Source organism: Salminus brasiliensis, chromosome 4 (genome assembly GCF_030463535.1).
Source record: "Salminus brasiliensis chromosome 4, fSalBra1.hap2, whole genome shotgun sequence".
In the NCBI taxonomy this organism is placed as follows: Eukaryota; Metazoa; Chordata; class Actinopteri; order Characiformes; family Bryconidae; genus Salminus; species Salminus brasiliensis.
Genome location: NC_132881.1, coordinates 47,478,224 through 47,494,921, shown reverse-complemented (window position 1 = coordinate 47,494,921; position 16,698 = coordinate 47,478,224). Strand labels below are relative to the sequence as shown.

Genomic DNA, 16,698 nt, shown 5'->3' with positions numbered 1-16,698 from the left:
TTAGTCATAAGAGACACTTAATATTTAATTATAGAGACTGAATAAGTCATGGGAGACACTCCGCAATTAATACTAGATACTGACCATTTCATAATTACTGAAAATTCCATGAAGGATTTATACGCAAGAATCAGTTCCACATTTTCATACAGAATTATTAGAGTAGATGCTGCATAAATAGTGATGGATATGCAATAATTAATGCTGGATACTAAATAATTACAAGTAGATGCTGCCTAATTAATAGGATACACTGAACAATTCAAAGTAGAAAGCGAATAATTCACAGTGACTGAATAATTTAAAATAGATACTGCCTTATCTATTCCTGATATTAAATAATTAATAGTAGATACTGAATAACTCATTGTACTAGTCGGTACTGAATATTTCATTGTTTTTACTGAATTAGATACAGTAGATACAGAATTATTACTAGTAGATACTGAACAATTCATATTAGATATTAAATAATTAATAGCAGATACTGACTAACTCATTGTATTTACTGAATAAGTCACAGTAGATACAGAGCAATTACTAGAATACAGAATAATTACTTTTATATACTGAATAAGTAATTGCAGATACTAAATAATGCATTGTATTTATTGAAAAAAGATGCAGTAGATAATGAATAATTACTAGTAGACATTGTCAAAATATTGGATACACTGAACAATTTATAGAATACACTGAATAATAGTGTATACTGAATAAGTCACAGTTGATAATGAATAATTACTAGTAAATACTGACTAATTAATAGTATGTACTGAACAATAATAGTAGAAATTGAATAATTTACAGTGACTGAATAAATTATAGTAGCTACTGCCTAATCTATTGTTTATACTGAATAACTAATAGCAGATACTATCTCATTACTAGTAGATACAGAATAATTCATAGCAGATACTGAATAATTTACTTTATTCACTGAATAAGACACAGTAGATATAGAATAATTACTGGTACTGATATGGATACTAAACAATTCATATTAGATACTGAATAATTCATAGCAGATACTAAATAACTCATTGTATTTACTGAGTAAGTGACAGTAGATACACAGTAATTACTAGTAGATACTACATAATTCATTGTATTTACTGAATAAGATTAAGTAGATACTGAATAATTATTAATATATCATGAATAATTCATAGTAGATACTGCCTAATTAATAGTGGATACACTGAACAATTCATAGTATACACTGAATAATAGTGTATACTGAATGAGTCATAGTAGATAATGAATAATTACTAGTAGATACTGCCTAATTAATAGTGTATACTGAACAATTCATAGTAAAAAACTGAATAATTAATTGTATTTACTGAATAAGATACAGTAGATACAGAATGATTACTGGTAGATACTGAACAATTCATATTACATACTGAATAATTAATAGCAGATACTAAATCACATGTTTTAGTGAATATGTCACAGTAGATAGAGAGTAATTACTAGTAGATACTAAATAATTCATTGTATTTACTAAATAAGACATGATAGATACTGTCTAATTACTAGTATATACTAAATAATTCATTGTATTTACTGAATAAGTCACAGTAGATACAGCGTAATTACTAGTAGATACTAAATAATTCATTGTATTTACTGAATAGAACATGGTAGATACTGTCTAATTACTAGTATATACTAAATAATTTGTTGCATTTACTGAATATGTCACTGTATCTACTAGTAATTACTATGTTTATACTGAGTAATTACTAGTATAATATATGAATACGTCACAGTAGATACTGCCTAATTACTAGTAGATACTGCCTAATTACTAGTAGATACTAAATAATTAATTGTATTTACTGAAGGCGTCACAGTAGATACTGCCTAATTACTAGTAGATACTGCCTAATTACTAGTAGATACTAAATAATTCATTGTATTTACTGAATAAGACATGGTAGATACTGCCTAATTACTAGTAGTTACTGGATAATTCATAGCAGATACTGAATAAGTCATGGTAGATCCTCAATAATTAAAATTAGACACTGACCATTTCATAGTTACTGAAAATTCCATAGTCTGTACTGAGTAATTAATTGGCTTTAGTGAACAGGCCACAGCAGATACTGCCAAACTACTAGCAGATACTAAATAATTTACAGTAGAGACTAAATAATTAAGGAGCTGGATTAATAGTTCTTAATAGTTATTGAATCATTCATAGCAGATACTTAATAATTTTAATAGATACTTCATAAAATTCACAGTAAAATCAGAATAATTCACAGTATTTACTAAACAATTCAAACTATATACTCAAAATTTGGAAGTAGGTACTGAATAATTCAGCGATTTGAGGCATGTGTAACATGGGATTATGGGTGTCTGTGTGTGCATTTGTTTATACGTTAAACCAACTATTAAGAAACAGATAGTAAATGATAGCAAGACAGAAGCAACAAGAGGAGATGATGCGCCATCCATTCCTAAACAAGCAAGCCAGCGCCCATCAGAGCCGAGCACAAGTAGATGCCTCCATCGTTCCTCAAAACACAACACAGTCCCACAAAAGGCCTCTCTTATAGCTGAGGGGTAAGGAGATAGCAGGCATGCGGCCAGGCTCAGCAGCTCCGGTGTTAATGCATTAATACCTGTTCCAACATCTCCAGGCAGGGTCTCCTATGAGGAAAGGCTGGTAGGGTGCTTTAGGGCTCTGAGCGGTACAGACAGCCAAAATCTGATACCTAATACACCCCCCACCATCCCGCATCCTGCTTCTCTCTCTCTATCATGGCTGTGATGCTCCTGCAAGCCAGGCAGCTTCTGAATGTACAGTAATTACCACAGCATGGAGCTGGTGTTTCAAACCACTCATCAAGCCCTCATTGTGAGCACTTTCAAAAAGTTACATGCAGAATAAATTCCAGCTATTATTTTTTTTTGTAGGACAAGACAGCTGTTTTCACTCTCTAATAACCCAGCTTTACTTACTGAACGGAGACGGCTTCGGTGCTCGTTTCCGCAGCAGCTTGCGAGCATTAACCCTCACATTCTCGCATTTGCGGAGAACATACGTAGAAAGTCCACGACGTGACCTCACGCTCTGACCCAGCAGATGCTGCAGAAGGCCTTTGGGATGATGGATGCATACAGAAGAACTGTGCAAACAGCTACAACCGACAAATAAAATGACACAATGTCTGGACAAAAGTATTGGGACACCTGCTCAATCACGGTTTCTTTAAAATAAAGGGTTGATCCTGTGCTTGTTGGAGTAACTGTAAACTCTAGTAACTGTATAGAGAAGAAGACTGTCTACGAGTTTTTGGAGGAGCATTGTTGTGAGATTTGATTGTAATCAGCAACAAGAGCTTTTACAATATCTGGACAAAAGTATTGGGACACCTGCTCAATCACTGTTTCTTTAAAATAAAGGGTTGATCCTGCGCTTGTTGGAGTAACTGTAAACTCTAGTAACTGTCCAGAGAAGAAGGTATTCTACGAGATTTTGGAGGAGCATTGCTGTGAGATTTGATTGCGATCAGCGACAAGAGCTTTTACAAGATCAGGATGTTTGATGATCACCACTCCACCTCATCCCCATTCCCCAACCCATCACTTCCCAAAAGTATTGGATGGAGCTCCTACCATATTGCAGAGGACACAGTTCCACTGCTCCACAGCTCAATGCTGTACCAACTGTATAGACGCCTCGCTGTGGACCAGTTCACCTCTATAACGAACACCTTCCCTCACCTAATACAGTCCATGCCGCGATGTCTCGCTGTGTCATCCTAGTTAAGGGTATTTAAGGGTATTTAGGTAGTCATAATGTTCTGATATGACATATTTGTGCATATAAGAGCCTGGACTGAATGTTATTGTGCACACAAACACGAAGAGGGTATTTGAATTACAAATTAATTCGTTTTTTTTTATTAAATTAAAAAGGACAGTAGGACAACTTGTCTTCATCGTGCAGCTTCCGAGCTGAAGCACTGCACTTACTCATATCAGAAGGGAAACTGGTTTGGTTCCAGGCCACAGCTCCTCACAGATTAGCGTTTTCACTCTTCGAACACTGAGAATTCCACTCATGAAGGCCTTGCTAATTAGCTGACGAGTTAAATGAGGTGTGTTTAATGAGGCAAAACACCGAAGTCTCCAGTGCTTTGGCCAGAGCATGTGGCTTACATGGGGAAACTGCTTCACCCTCACATGTTTTTAGAGAATCAAGATATATAGCAGAGCTCAGGGATCATCACTACTTGTTGACTTGTTGTAACCGCTACTCTACTATTCTCTATTTTTCATAGTCAGGGAATTATTATTTTTAATAAAAACAATTTTCTGAAGTATATAATTCTAAACCAATTCTAGCATCCATGTGCAACATATATAAAAATATAAATGAATAATATAAAATAGCAAAATATAGGGGGCCTTGGGCGGTCCAGCGTACTGTCACTGTGATTAGAGGGTCGTTGGTTCGTATCCCAATCATGCTGCTAGCCTTCAGCAGGCAGCCGGGCCTTGAGAGAGCGCAATTGTCCTTGCTCTCTCTAGGGTGGGTAGATGGCGCTATCCCCCAACATCACTTTAGTGCGGTGCCGGCCGTCACTGGCTTCACTGCTAGCCGGTGCGTCAGAACCAGAATGCAGGCGCCTGGTTGGTTGCCTGGTGACGTTGCATCAGCATCAGTTTGAAGAGAGAAAGAGGCATGGCTGGCTGTGCACGTGTCGGAGGGGGCGTATGTTGGTCTCGCCCTCACTAGTATTGGGGGTGTTGCGAGTGATGACGAATGGGGAATAGATACGGGTTGGGTTATCGGTGATCAAAATTGGGGAGAAATAAAATAAATTACAGACAAACTGGACAAACTGGACTGAAATCCGCTCTGGTTCAGCGATGGAAGCTCAATGAAGACGGTCTGAGACACTAAGTCTTGTTCTGGGAGAAGGGGGCGGGTCTACCAAATGAGTAGAAGAGTCCTTTGGTCTCTACTGCGCAAAGTCTGGTTGGCAAATTTGGCAACACGGCGGCCAGGTTTGGCTTAATTTCTATATGACGGGAGGGAAAGGAACCACGGCGTCAGTGTTTTCTACTGTCATTTGGTAGTTGTTGTTTTTTTTGTTTGTTTGTTTTAACATTCTCATCATTTGTCTGATGCTCTTACCCAGAGCTCTCGCATTTGAACCATGTAGGAGAATGTAGTGTTGAGAATTTTACCCAAGGACTTTGTAGTTGTACTGCTGTAGTGTGGTGTGCTTGTTTAGCTGGGGAATTGAACCCAAGTCTGCTACAAGGAAGGCAGTGTTGTTAAGTTACAGCAGACCGTGCAGCAATGCACTGAAGCTAGTCAGTCTACTTTACAAATTATTTAGTACTGTGCTACACCAACCACTCATCGAACTACAGATTGTAGAGCCCAGATAACATGCCCATGTGGGGCCTGCATGGTTACTGCATGCAACTGGGAACCAGAAAGGTTCCATGCTGGCCCCACATATTGATGCCCAGCAATGGAACCAAGGAGGGGTTCAACATGAGCCCCATCTGGGTTGTACACTGCACATGAGGCCTAGATGGAGATTAGGGTGGACTGTAAAAAAGGGGTCTATTATGACAGCCCAACTGGTTCCTAGTAACCCACTCTGAGCCAATGCCCACCTGGAACCCACCTAGCCCACGTTCCACCCAGCATGCTGGCTGGGACCACACCTGATGATCAAGTTTGTAGGACACATGTGAAGCCAATGGGATTCCCAGGAGTGAGATCCTGCAAAAACACTCCCTCTATACAACTGCATGTAGAGTTCAGGCCCGCTGGGTGGAGAGAGAAAAAAAAAAAGGCGAGAGGGCAAATCTCCTCATAAAAGTGAGGCCAAACAGCAGTGGGGATCCGCAGGAACAGCAGCAAACACTGAGAAGAACGCTGCATTATTCTGTTTGTCCTAATAAATGTATGTTAAAACAATCCATTTCAAAAGAGGGCTGCATTATTGATATGGATTGAGTGAACCCTCCAGCGCAGGAATCATAAACGTCTCATCTAAATTCACTGGCCCTTTTCGCCATAATGTACACACTCGCTCGCGCACAGTAGTATCCTGCGGCCTCGGCCCCCACTATTTTGCCCCACTTTATTTTCTCTTTATTTGATATACATCTCTTATTTCCTATTCATAAAAGGAGTAGAGGGAGGAATTGACGACTGAACACTTGCGCTGAATTTCAAAGCAGGAGAAATAAAATAAAATAAAATAAATAATAAATAAATAAATAAATAAACGCCCCCCTGTAAGGTTATGGGGAAGTGCAGGTGTTGTCTGAGCGAGGATGTACAAAGAGAAGAAGTGCACGCAGCCGACTGGAGAGCACCATAACACCGGTTAAATATGCGCTCTGCTCTTCATTATTATCCCCTATGGCCTGATATAATCCTTCTTTCCATAGGTCACATAAAACAAGCGTGAGATATAATCAAAAGACATAAAGAACACTAAGAACGTGTTCTGCTGAATAATGCATTAACATGGAACTGCTCAGTTTTATTCAACGTCTTACTTTAACGCCGCTGAAAGAGTCTGAGGCCACTTAAGAGCTGCAGAATACGGTGCCGACCCGCTATCCCAACAAGGCCTCAAAGTATTGACAACATGCAAATAAGCCAGCTATGAAAGTTTAGAAACACTGCTGAATGGGGCTCAGATTGGCTTAGAGGTGGCTAATGCGCTGCCACTATAGCCCCGGGGGTCACGAGGTTCAAATACCCGAGCCACGCTGCTTTGCCATCAACGGCCGGAGTCTGAGAGGGCACAACTGGGTAGATGGCGCTCTCTCCTCTCATTACCTCTGAAGCGATATTGGCCAGCACAGGGATCTGTTAGCTGGTGTGTGTCACTCTGCTGTGTCCCTGGCTTCACATGTATTGTAGGAGACGTGTGTTAAGTCCTTAACCTTCTAGTGCCGGGGGCGTGGCTAATACTAGGGGGTGGATTAGTTGGTTAACTGGGGCTTCTAGAAGTCAGCACAGGTCCTTCACCACCACCACCAACTTCTGAAAGAACAAAGAGTGGCCTGGCATGAGGCCTTTGCTCACTACTGTTCAAGGATGATGTTACTTGATGTTGGAGCATTGCTGTCAGGATTTGATTGCATTCAGCAAAAAAGAGCATTAGTCAGGTCAGGATGTTAGATACCAGGTACTGGATGGAGCATCACCATCATTTCAGACAACACAGTTCCACAGCTCAATAAAGAGGTGTCCAGAAATATTTGGACATCCATAAAAAACTAAATTGCAATATTCTACTTATATTATGCAACCCTGCTCATAATTCCAGATTTTTCATAACTGAAGCACTATTATATTCAGTGCTGTGTTCATATAGTCAGTGTAATTAACACACACCACCTCACAGAGCTTGACTCCTGTGCACAGTATTTAGATTTCCGACATCCTGCAGAGATCTTTTTGTGGACATTTAATGGGTCTTTTATGTAATCTTGGATCTTTATGTTCTCTGCTATTGCCTACAATTCAATAAATAATAAATAAGATGGAAGGTCAGCGATAACCTCATTCGAGGATGACCCCGACACGATAGCGCTGCTTCAAACGAGCCAATGTGTCGGGTTCACCTTTGTAGTCGGGCACCGGTTCAATTGGGTTTTTCCTCCGCAAATGTCAGAGGCTCAATACAGCCGGCGATGACATCAGATCGGTGGAGGTTATCTGTGTTCGACTGCTATTTAACCCTTCGCACCGCGCCTCGTTCCTTCCGGCGCATCCGGCCTACGTGTGTGAATAGCTTAGGAAGGTAATAGTTATAGTAATGGACGCCGCACACTGAGAACAATTTCAGCAGCTGAAGGAAACCCTTGACCTGCTGTCTCTTGCTCTCAGCTTCCTGCTCCTGTCATGTTGTAAGCAATGGAAACAGAGCAGCAGCGAACGATTTTCATCCCGCCCGTCGTCTCGCGAGCGTTATGAATACTGACATTAACTGCTAACCTGGTTATCAGACGCCGGCGCTAGCGGTTAGTCCGCCGAAGAGGCAAAAGCACGCTGGCCCAGTTGAACCAGCTAAATGAATAAAGGCTGCGTGTTAATTCCAGTGTGGTGGAGGGCTGTTGGCGTCGGTGGCCAGGCAGTCACGTAGCGGAACAGCGGTGCAGCGGAGTGCAGCTGACTCGATGAGTGATTATTGCCATAATTAATGTGACACCAGCCGGGTCAGCCAGCACCCCTCTTCTACTGTCGGGCCGGATGAGGCGCAGGATGGATGACACGGTTTAACCCCGCTTGTCCGGGTCTTCGCAGACAAACACTAGCCTCCCCAGGGCACCGGCCAGCCACTCGGCAAAAACCAACAGGAGTGACATGAGTACTGCTTAAATTTTAATCACGTGAGAGGCAGAGCGAGAGAGAGAGAGAGAGAGAGAGAGAGAGAGAGAGAGAGAGGGGTGTAGGGGGACAGCATTATTAAGATCAATCTATAAACCATAAAAGGAAAGACTAAAATTAATTATTAAACATTTATATATATAACTGTATATTGCCACTGTATATAAAAAAAACAACAAAAAAAACCCTGTATCTCCATTTTTGTCATTTTTTTCACTCTTTGACATACTGTAAATTTATTTATTTATTTATTTATTTTTTACATTGCATCAGAATTTCATGATGACCAATAGAAATGCTCCAAAATGACTTTGATGATATTGTTTTACAATGACTTCCATTTAAAGTTAGGAAGGGTTTTTTCCACCTCCTGTAAAGCTCCAAATGTTTGTGGACACCCCTTCTAATGGATGGTTTCACCTATTCCCATAAGTTGTTCCTGTTGCCGACACACACACACATGTTCAAATGCACTCACACTGCCAATACATTAGGACTCTCTAGAGCAGATAAACTAGATGACCCTATCGGCACCATGCTGCCTAATCAAACCAGGCGTGGGCTAGTAGAGGGGTATGAAGCCCCCCAGCATTGAGGAGCTCTGGAGCAGTGGAAGAACTGTGTTCTCTGGAATGATGGTGGTGGAGCTCCATCCAGTACTTTTAGGGTGAGTTGGGGATGAAGTAGAGTGGTGATCATTATTAACCAAAATCCTGGCCTTACTAAATCCTGACGCTTGCCTTTAAAAGCAACCAAATCCTCACAGCAATGTATCTAGTAAAATATAGTCCAACAAATCTAGCCTTCTTCTCTGGACAGTAGGGACAGTTACTCTAACACACAAAAAATAGCGTTGATTGAACAATGAATGAGTAGGTGTCCCAATATTTTTGTCCTTATAGTGCATCTCCCTCTACCAACCCAAATGCCTACCAGACTGTTATAGTTCTATACTCTTATACAGTTTAGGCCATGCTTAAATAAATTAATAACGACAGATTCTGATTATGTTAAAGTTTTAATGCAAACATGATTGATTTCTTGCAAGTTATTATTTTATTATATTATACTAATCATTAGATCAGTGTATTCTATTGTACATTGAACAACTTCTGAAAAGCAATAATGTTAAATTGAGTGTTAAATCAATGTAAAAAAAAAAAAAAAAAAAAAAAAAAAATTATATATATATAAAATATATATATATATAACACACCTCAATAAAAGCGAAATCTCTGCACTTTGCAGAATGTAGGGCTAATTAACAAGGTTTAATGCATGGTTAAAAAGCAAAGACCCTGTAAAATGTGGCCTAAATTACATGGAAAGCAGATAAAAGCCACTTCAGATGGGAGACTGCTTCGGCTCAGATCAGTGGAACATCTCGTTCACAGCCTACCTGAAACCAAAGTTTGTGGCAGTTCTGCTCCTCGTGGAGGAGCTCTTAGCAGTAATTGCTTTAACATTTGTTCCAGGTCAAGTAGTTAAGTGTGAATAATGACGTGTCAAAGCCGTACAGTAACGCCGTCAATAGAGCAATTACCACTTAGCCAGAGATGATTAAGACACAAAAGCGCATTATCCTCTGCACAAAACATAATAACAAAGAAACTGGGTCATGAAGCGGGACGCGACTCTTTTGGATTGGGCCAGGTAAACACAGCCAAAGGCTGCCTTATGAAATTATTCCCACTGTGCTCTAGGAAATTGACTAGCATTCCAGTTAGGCCTGGGAAGAGTTTTTTGGAAATGGCATAATTACCAAAATACAGATACAAATACAAATAAATACAAATAAATAAATAATTTCAAATCGAACCATGTCCACAATGGCCCACAAAAATATCCCCGGCATTTCTTCCATGCCTGAAATGGATCTCATCTCCTCGGCTTTTCTCAAAGTGTGCTTAATTAACTGACACCGGCCAGGACATCCCTTTAAATGGGACCTGGGCCTGAACAAAACCGACAATGATGCCAATGCCTCAATCTTATTAGAGCCCAGCCTCGATATCGCTCCCTTTCCCTCGGCCTCCCTTTTTCTGCACTCACATTTTGACCTTCAAGAGGTTGGAGATAATTAACAATGAGAATATGAAAATTAATCTCGCTGAGCGAACAGCCTCACCCGTCGCGTAGACGGCGTGAGCATTGCGTACGTATTCATTTCGGAATATATATAATTAATTTCTTTTTTTTCCAGAGGAGACGGACCTCATAGGGCTACTTGATCGGCCACAACAGAGGGTATAAGCAGCGGGGAGTTGAGATAATTGAGTCGGAATTGGTTTCTCCATGACAATGAAACTTTGTTCTTTACAATTAGAGGTTCACACCAACTCCGAGCAACATTTCATGTACATTCTTAAAAGAGAGAGGCAGCTTTTCTTTTGGTCTGCGGTTGCTGCTTGGTTATTAGCTGAAGGTTGTGCTCCATCGCATCTAGATGATTGGAGAGTTCCCGTTACGAGCTTTGCTGGGGTTTAAATGCCTCTAAGCTTTATTATGATGGTGCATTAGAGGATCATTAACGGACGGTCGAATTACTGGGAAAGTGAGATTTACCAGGCCTGGGACTGAACTGGTATGACAGGATTATCTGTTGAATCCAGAACTGATGAAGAATGACGAGAAAATCGGTAAACAGTGGCATATTCGTACCTGCTTCTTTAATAATTCGTCTAATAAGGCAGGAGCAGTGGTCTGGTCTCCGAACTCGTGACGTCTGAGTGAAGGCCAGGCAGTAATGTGGTTCCGGGGGCCAGTAAAAGTCTGTAAGAGAAAATTGAAGAGAGAACTGATCAGTGTTTCCATCAGCTGCTTTGACGTTATTGGGGCTCCGAGCGGTCTAATGCACTGCCACTATGGCCTATGGGGGTCGCGTGTTCAAATTCCGAGACTTTTCCGAGAAGTTTTGCCATCAGCATCCAGAGTTCAAGAAAGCACAGTAGGCCGAGCGCTCTCCGGGTGGGTAGATGGCGCCCTTTCCCCTCATCATTCTTAAGCGTCTATTAGGGGGTGTGGCGGAGCCGAGGACTCCGAGTGTATCGTCTGCCCGGCGATGCCATATCAGTGGCAGTTTGACTAGAGGAGGTGGCTGGCTTTGCATGTTCTTGACCTCCTTGTGTCGGGAGCTTTGCTAGTGCTAGGGGGGTGCTGGGTTAATCGGCAGTATTATACCATATCGGGGGGCAAACGGTCAAAGCATCAGCAGCGCTAGGCCTAAAACGTCCTAAAAGGTATGAGGGTTCTTCTTAGGGTTCTTTCACGTCTACCTTGTTTGATCCAGACCTTCAGATCTTTCAACAGCAGGTGCAAAAGGTGCCTCAGACCATAGTCTGGAGCACAAGACCAACATTTTTTGACCCAGATCAAACTGAACTATGGTTTCAGATCAAGACAAAGACAACGACGTTCACTATTTGTGTTGTGCAGTGCAGTGAACACACACACACACACATATACTTACACACTGGTGAGAACACACACAGAGAGTGACACAGTGTGTACATGTACCTATACTGGTGGCCTTACAGTCATTGCTGTAGTGCCTGGGGAGCCGAGAGGGTTAACTCGAGCCTTACTCAAGGGCCTGACAGTAGCAGCTTGGCGAAGCCAGGTATAAAACCCACAACCCTGTCATCAATAACCTGGTGCTCTAACCGCTGAGCCTCCCCTGCCCAGAAGTTTGGCTCGTTTGCAGTGTGAAAACGGGCCAAACTCGAATGGGTCAGGCTTACTAACCAATTACAGGAAGCTGGGGCAGACTACTGTCACACGTTAAACAATAGAAGAAGCTGGAAAGCAGTAGAAATGAGCGACGGAGAACATGGGGGTGATTATAACTGTCTGTGATGATGCAGGACTGCTGCAGGTCCAGTGTGTTCATTTGGTGAACTGGAACTAGTCTCAGTCTTACAGGACAGAATAGAAGGCCACGTAGAATGGGATGTAGATATTTCATTAATCCAGAACTAGCCGGATCAAAAGTACACAAAGGTGTCAAAAGTATTGACATTCATTACTCAAGTGGAGATGGTTTTAAAAAGACTTCTATAGAAGCTGAAGTACCAACTGAAGCTTTTTACTCCAGTAAAAGTGTAAAAGTACTGGTTTCAGAACCACTTCAAGTAGAAAAGTAAAAGTAATGGAAAGAAAACAAAGGCCGCACCACAGGGGTCTATAGTGCACTACCCCCCCCTCCCCAAAACCCATTTCTCTAAAAGCCATAATGAGGAGAATGTTCTATTAAAATGTTGATGTTAAAAATGTTGGGCTGCACTAGGCTCCTGTTTCAGCTGCAGATCTGCCCATTGAAAATGAAGCATTTCAGTAATATCAGCTCTATTAAAGGAGCGTCTCTGTGCTCTACTGAGCATTAACATGAGCTTCATGGAGGAAAATATGAGGAGTCGTTGTCTAGAAGTTCTGTAAAGCTGCAGAAAGTCAGACTTCAGAGGCGTGTGATCAATAAGCTTTATTGGAATGTAAATGTGGGGCTCAGTCGGGACGTTTCACTGCAGCTCTCTTGAGTCTCTGCCACGGACACAGTCTTCATACTAGACTACAGACGTCTGCTGTGAGCTCGCCGGAGAGGGACGGGACGTGTGCAGGTGTGATGGATCTCTTATAAACCAATAGGGAGTCAGAATGGAGTCTGTTTATACTTCTCATCCAATCAGGATCAGACTCACACTTTCCGGATGGAGAGATTTATCTGGAGAGGGTTTTTACTGATGACGAGCCGGAATGAAAACAAAGGAAAATGAAATAGGAGGAACGAGGCTGTTTTTAAAATGTAAGGAGGAGAAAGTTCAGATAATTGGGTGAAAATGTGAGAAGTAGAAGTAAAAAGTCTGAAAAATAAAGAATTACTCCAGTAAAGTTTAGATAACCAACATTTATACTGTAGTAAAGTAACGTAAAGTATTTGTACTTTGTTACTTGACACCTTTGAATGTACATGATGTTACTAGGGGTGTACGATATGTATCGTCTAATATCTTAATTGTTGTTTTTACGATGTGCGAGCAGACATTATCGAGGATGTCACTTTCTTTGCAGAAACCACTTAAAACCACGCCTTAAGAGTTACATTAACATATTCACTAAAATATAAAAATAGTACATTCATATTAAATTACAATTTAATGTGAAAAAAGAGTTTACAAGATACAGGTTTGTAATGTCAGCAATACTTGCACTGTTATTTTTTTATTATTTTACTTGAATGCATCAGTTTTAAGAAAATAAGTACGTAGAACAATCTATGCAAGCAATGCAAGATTTTTACAAACACATTTTGAAGGATGAAAAGTATCGTCTAATTATCGTTATCAGCAGAATCCCAGAAAATATCGAGATAGCATTTCTTGGCAATATCGCACACCCCTAGATGTAACACAAACATGAACTTTGGTTTAGCTTTAAGGTGTGAAAACTCCCCCAGATGGATAGACACCTTCTAATAAACAATGAAGGTGCTCAAATGGGTTTATTGAGTGATGCCTAGGAACAAATATTTTGGTTCCATGAAGCGATTTAATGTTAACGTTAAATTGACGAGGAAAAGTGAAGATTTTTCTAAACCTTTAACCTTCACATCTTCACACATCCCTATGTGTCAAACAAATGTCCTTATGGCACCAAAAGTGGTTCATCTATGGCACCAACTTCCAATTTTAAGAGTAAGCCGAAGGGCTGAGAACTTCACTAGGGCTAAAGTTGCGGCCTTATGTCACCTTTGTCCACTGAACTCCTGGAAATAGCACCACAGCACACAGTCCTTTAACGTTAAAAGCTTGTTTGCGATATTTAGGCATTTTCACAGTCAGTGTAAGGAATGGAAAACTCCTAACTGAAGTAGAAATGTGATTTACATTTGTGTCAGAATGAAGATTGCCATATATTTCTTTAATATTTCATTTTTCTACATGACCCAATTCGGAATGCCAAATACCCCAACCCACCCTGTTCAAGTGAACTCCCTCTATCAAAAGCAATGGACTAGGCCTAGCCCATCTCCTCCAACACCTGTGAGTCCAGCCACCACCTCTTTTCCAACTGCTGCTAATGCAGCATCGCTAGGTAGCTAGCACACTCTGAGGAAAGCATGGCTCCCCAGCTCCGATACAACCGCTAACAGGCGCCTGTGCCGACCAGCACCACGCTAGGAGTGACATGGGGAAGAGATGCCCACAACAAACCCCTCAGAGAAGCCAATTGTGCTCTCTCAGATTCTGGCTGCTGGTGGCAAGCAGTGTTGAACCAGCTATCTGAGGCCACTATGGTCCGAGGGTCGCTGGTTCAAACCCTGGCTCATGCTGCTTGCCATCCCTGGACCACTTAGAGCCCCCTTTCATCTACAATCTTCAAAATAAAAGTTCTTCAATGCCATAAAAGAACCACTGGTTCTGTGAAGAACAGTATTTGTGAGTATGAGGAACCTATGAAATTGGTAAAGAACCTTTACATGAAGTGATGTGTCTTCAGACCCACAAACAGTGGTTATTCTATGGCATCGCTCAAAGAACCATAAGAAGAACCTTAATTTCTAAGAGTGTAGAGGGCATACGGCAACGTCAGCTCCTCTACATCCGTAGATTCAGTGGTTATATAATTCCAACGGAAACTTGCATAATGCTCATATCAGCTGCAGTATCAGTTACTGCATTTCTGATGTGTACACAAACCTCCCTTTCTCCAACAGTTCGCTACATGCAGACTTACACAGAAAGGTACGCAGGGGTTCATGCAGGATTCTGCATTATTAAAGACCTCCAGCACATCCCCGAGATACAGATTAGATGACTACAAATCCCATCTGTCTTCAACAACTTCTCATCTAACTTTCTGTACTTTCCACACAATGTTGACACAACTGCCTAGACACTCAGTCCAGAACCCCTCATGACTTCAGCATGACTTACTGTCTCCAACACAAGGATGTCTCATTAGCAATATTAATCTCCATACTGTAACTCCACCATGCTTTTATCTGCTGACAAATGTGCCATTAGGAGCTAAATCATCTCCTGTAGGAGCCAAGCCAAACACGATTGTGTGTGTGTTTAAAGGCAGGGTCCCGAAGCCAAATGAAATAAGGCACATACAGTACAGGGAGTAGGTAGAGCGCTGTGTTCATAACCCTGGGAGTCATTATCTGAGAATCAGATAAAAGGGACATGTGCGTCATTTTTTATTCAGACGAACGGCAATAAATACATGTTTCCGAGTGAGATGTTTATCTGGGGGTGCTAAAACAACCTTCCTGTATGGAAATAAAAAAAAAGATTTATTAAAATTGGAGAAATGTGTTTTATATAAGTGGACATGTTTCCTTAACTCCAGTTAAAATAAGGACAAGCAGATGCCTGCAATAACAGAAAACCTATCTCTGCTTAATTCAGGAGAATGGAATGCATTTTTTTTCTCTTTACCTCTTCAATTTCTCTTCATATTTTCAAAAAAAATAAAATAAATATGAAGCTGTTTAAGCTTTCAGATTTATTAGACTGGCTTTTTTTATTCTACAATAAGACATATACTTTTACACTTGAACTAGCAGTCTGCTGGATACCTCCTTCAAATACCATCTTCATAACTAATAAGATTTTTAGGCAATAATAATAATAATAATAATAACAACGACTTAAAATATATCCTGTATCAAGGATGCATAATAATATCACAATAATACTGGTATTAGATGTCCATTATTTGTGATTAGATATTTGTTTGATTAGGTATTTTTAAACTGCAGAATTGAGTGTTTTCTTCGGGTTCTGGTGCATCAAAAGAATGGCTGATCTGGTGAGAGCTTCAGAAAACTCTAAGATTTATTATTACTATTTTATCTTGTTTGTTTGTTTTATTGTCTTATTTCTTTGTGTTTCTGTACATACTGCATTTAGTCTGCAGGTTTAGTACATTTCTATATATTTAGTAGATTTAATTATGTATATTTGGTACATTTAGTACATACTTATGTAATATCTATAATTTTGTATTTTTATTTACTATACTACATTTAGTACTGTGTTTTTGGTATGATTTAGTTTATTTAGTTGTGTATATTTGTTGCATATTTACTATATTTAGTATGTTTAGTTCTGCACATGTATATTTACTATATTAAGCATACTTAATACATTGAATTATATATATTTAGTAAATGTAATATGTTTAATTCTGTATATTTAGTAAGATTATGCATATTTAGCATTTATAATACATTCAGATGTGTATATTTAATGTTTATTTTGTATATTTACTGTATTTAGCACAGTTAGTTCTGT

At 40.2% G+C, this 16,698-nt stretch overlaps 1 protein-coding gene across 1 annotated transcript in view; it reads right to left on the bottom strand.

Annotated features, from left to right (window-relative positions):
* The window catches only part of tenm3 (teneurin transmembrane protein 3), an 890,613-nt gene that overhangs the window by 635,954 nt on the left and 237,961 nt on the right, over nucleotides 1-16,698 (bottom strand). Inside the window, 1 exon segment of the mRNA XM_072677215.1 lies at nucleotides 11,063-11,173. The gene's annotated coding sequence lies outside the window, so the exon portion shown is untranslated.